Source organism: Gossypium arboreum, chromosome 7 (genome assembly GCF_025698485.1).
Source record: "Gossypium arboreum isolate Shixiya-1 chromosome 7, ASM2569848v2, whole genome shotgun sequence".
Classification (NCBI taxonomy): domain Eukaryota; kingdom Viridiplantae; phylum Streptophyta; class Magnoliopsida; order Malvales; family Malvaceae; genus Gossypium; species Gossypium arboreum.
In genome coordinates this window covers 57,479,957-57,483,995 of record NC_069076.1, presented here as the reverse complement: position 1 = coordinate 57,483,995, position 4,039 = coordinate 57,479,957, and the positions used below count along the sequence as shown (strand labels likewise).

The following is a 4,039-nucleotide window of genomic DNA, read 5'->3' as shown; positions in this document are numbered from 1 at the left end:
GCCAATATGGCATGAAGATATCATAGGGAAGGGGGGAGAGCTGAGGCCTTCGAGCGGCTGAGGTCGTAGTTGGAAGAGAGTGGTGCCAAAGCCTTCCAGCACAAGGAGGTAGAGATGTGGATATTGCGTGGTAGTGGATTCATGTCCTCCTCCTCCATAAACTCATCGGTGTAAAGTCCCAGGGCAAATCCAAACTTTGGGACACTCATCGCACGAACTAGACCGCCTAATCGGAAGTGAATGGTGTCTGGGTCATCATTGTTCGTCATCACCACCTGTAAATGAAAAGTAGACCATAATTCTAAAGTTAGCTCTAAATAAATGGGCTCGATAATAGCGAAGAACTGTTCCCATGGGTCTGTGGATAGGAGGGTGCGGATGGCATCGGTAGTGGACTTGCTCAACGGCAATTTCGGTCGATGCAAATGACACAATGGTGATGAGTCGTGCACGTAATATCTGGAATAGCTCTTCCTGCAAAGCTTGTGGAAATTCAAGGAACAAGTGCCGAACTTCGGCTATAGCACCCATCGAGAAGAACCCGGTCCCCTACGTTTCTTTGAGGATGGGACCGCGGCCCTCTTTGCTCTCGATGACGACATAATGTACATGAAAATATGTGAGCAGTGATAGAATCCACCATAAATTAGTAGTTAAGGAAGAGGCCCCAAAACTGGTAGATGCTATTTAGTGGCATAAATAATTTAAATATAGAAAATTCTAAGTCAAATTCCTAACTTGTCTAAAGCAAAATAGTACAATATCTATGTAAAGCATGTATAATACTAATGGAGAAATACAAATTGGAAAAATAAAGTTGAGAAAGTGAACCAAGGGATGTTGTATGGCAGAGCACGGGCGTGTGACGCGGAGAGGAAGTCATGTGGTGGGAAAAATAGAGGGTGTAGAAAGGGGAAAATGGGGATTAATGCAAGAGGAATGGATTTCAGGGTGGTTTGAGGGTTGGGGAAGTGAGAATCTTGGTAATGGTGGTCCGAATAAGGATTAGGGAGTGGGGAGAAGAAGTTTTCGGCTAGGGTTTCGAAAGGGGGAAGAAGATGAACAGTGGTTTGTTTATATAGGAGAGGGTCACACGGCCTAGGGCCACGCCCGTGTGCTTTGAGTGTGAGCCCGTGTTTTTCAAATTTTTCATTTTAGGTCATGCCCAGCTACTATCCCACTCCCGTGTGTCTTGGGCGTGTGTGGCACACGGCCATGTCGCACAGCCGTGCCTAGCTTTGTTCGCTTCTCCCACGCCCGTGTGTTATGGTAGCATGCCTGTGTATTATTGTACACAGCTGAATGGCACAGGCGTGTCGCATGCCCGTATCGAAGAAACAGAATCGAGCCTTGTCCCTGGCACGCCCATGGGTTTTCATTCCCACGCCCGTGTGTTCCTATCAAGTTCACCCACGGCCATGTCGCACGACCGTGAGGATTTTTCGCACCCCGTGTTTAAGGAAATCATGTCCTGCTTCAACACGGTCGTATCGAACGGTCGTGTCTCTTCCCCTGTTTGGCCACGGCTTTAGGCACACCCGTGTGCCTGGCCGTGTGTGCTAAAAAATTATGCAATTAAAATATTATGTTAATTGATTCGAAGTGTGAGAAAATAAAAATAAAGAAATCAAAATATGTTAGTGCTCAAGTTGCCTCCCGAGAAGCACTTATTTATAGTCTAAGCTCGACTTACCTCTCTGTTGAATGATCATGGTGGTTCGAGGAGTTCATACTCCTCATTCCTATTGTCAATTTTAAAATAAGGTTTTAAACGGGTGTTGTTTACCTTAAAAGTGCCGAACTTGGGATGACTCACCTCCACTGTACCAAATGAGAAAATACTAAGTACCGTAAGAGGGATTTCCTCATTTGGTGTGGTAGTGACAATGGAAGGATCAACGGCATCTAGTAAGACTGTATCGCCAACCTTAAGTTGATTAGGAAAGGTATCGGGCTTGTTTCTGTGTAGTTTCAGTTTGTCATGCGTTCTCAGTTTGTGTTCTCACCATTAGTCTAGCTCCTCTATCCGTAGTCTTCATTCTTCATGGACGTCTTTGTTCTCTTCATGATAGTAGCGCACCGTCTCTGTTGTCTTTGTTCGAGGAAGTTCCTACAAAGATGATTGAATATTAGTTTTATCATCGACAGTTTTTATAACAGTATCTTGAGTCTTAGAGGTTTTGACTGAGTAGCTTGCTTGAAGTGTTACTGCGTCGTCACCTGTACGAAGTGTTAGCTCTCCTGTACCTACATTAATAATGTTTCTGGCAGTTGTTAAAAATGGTCGTCCTAAAATTAGAGGTACCTCATTATCCTCATCCATATCTAAGACAACGAAGTTTACTGGGTAAATAAATTTATCAATTTTAACGAGAACGTCTTCAATAATACCCTTAGGAAATCTAACTATTTTGTCAGCCAATTGTATGCTCATCCTAGTCTGTTTGGGTTTATCGAGACCTAGTTGTTTAAACATTTTATATGGCATAACATTTATACTTTCCCCTAGATCAGCTAAAGCATTATTCACAGATAGACTACCAATTCAACAAAGAATTGTAAAAATCCCTGGATCTTTCAATTTGTTAGGTAGCTCATTCTTTAAAATAGCTGAGCAAACTGCATTGAGTTCCACATGTGATGTAGCGTCTAATTTCCTTTTATTGCTCAGAAGTTCCTTTAAAAATTTTGCTGAGTTGGGCATCTGCGAAAGAACTTCAATAAAGGGTAAGTTAATATGTAATTTCTTTAAGAGTTTGACAAACTTACAGAATTGTTCTTCTGTTCTGTCTTTCGTCATTGCTTTAAGATATGGCACATGAGGTTCATGGGTTGTACTTACCTGTTTGGGATCATTATTGTTTACCTCTTCTCGTCCTTTGTTCATCGCATTGTATTGCTTTATTTCTGGCTCGGGTGCAATGAATCCTTCCTTATCTTGAGTGCTAATTGCATTGAGGTGTTCCCTCGGATTAGGTTCAGTATTACTTGGTAGGCTACCTTGTGGTCATTCAGAGATTAGTTTGGACAGCTGGCCTATCTGAGTTTTGAGTCCTTGGATCGATGCTTGTTGATTCTTAACTGCTGTCTCGAAATTTTGGAAACGGGTTTCTGACACCGAGATGAATTTAGAAAGCATCTCTTCAAGGTTTGGTTTTTTCTCCTGTTGATAAGGTGGCTGTTGAAAACCTGGAGGATTTTGTGGCTTTTGATTCCCTTGACCACCTCAGGAGAAATTTGGGTGGTTCCTCCAACTTGCATTATAGGTAATACTGTATGGGTTATTTTGAGATCTAAAGTTATTATTACCTATATAGTTGTCTTGTTCCTCTTCGGTTGTGGGATTGAAGGATTGATATTCTGTATGCACACATCCTCCGCTTGAGTCACACCTCATTACTGGATGTACCTACGTAGAACCAAGAAAACTATCAATCTTTTTATTGAGAAGTTCTACCTGATTTGAGAGCACGGTGACTGAATCGATGTTATAGACGTCGGCTGTTTTCATTGGATTTGTCCTCATAACTTGCCACTGATAGTTGTTCAGTGACATCTCCTCTATGAATTCATAGGCATCTTCTGGAGTTTTATTGTTGATGGTTTCGCCAGCAGCTGCGTCAATCATTTGTCTTGTCGAAGGATTCACACCATTGTAGAACGTTTGAACTTGCAGCCAAAGCAGTAACCCATGGTGAGGGCACCTTCTCAGTAAGTCCTTGTATCTCTCCCACGCATCATAAAGTTTTTCTAAATCCATCTGCACAAAAGGAGAGATATCATTACCCAATTTAGCCGTTTTAGCCGGTGAAAAACATTTTAGTAAAAACTTCTCGGTCATTTGTTTCCAAGTAGTGATAGACCCTCGTGGTAACGAGTTCAACCACTGTTTAGCTTTGTTTCTTAGTGAAAAGGGAAATAATCGAAGATGAATGGCATCATCAGAAATGCCATTGATTTTGAATGTATCGCAAAATTCAAGAAAATTCGCCAAGTGCGTGTTTGGATTCTCATCCTGCAAACCATCAAACTAAACAAA

General features: G+C 42.0%; 1 non-coding gene across 1 annotated transcript; it reads left to right on the top strand.

The window, feature by feature from the left end:
• The first annotated feature begins 3,686 nt into the window (after nt 1-3,686).
• LOC128295931 (small nucleolar RNA R71) lies at nt 3,687-3,793 on the top strand. The gene has a single exon (XR_008286480.1). It is a non-coding gene; the product is annotated as a small nucleolar RNA R71 (small nucleolar RNA).
• The last annotated feature ends 246 nt before the right edge of the window (nt 3,794-4,039 follow it).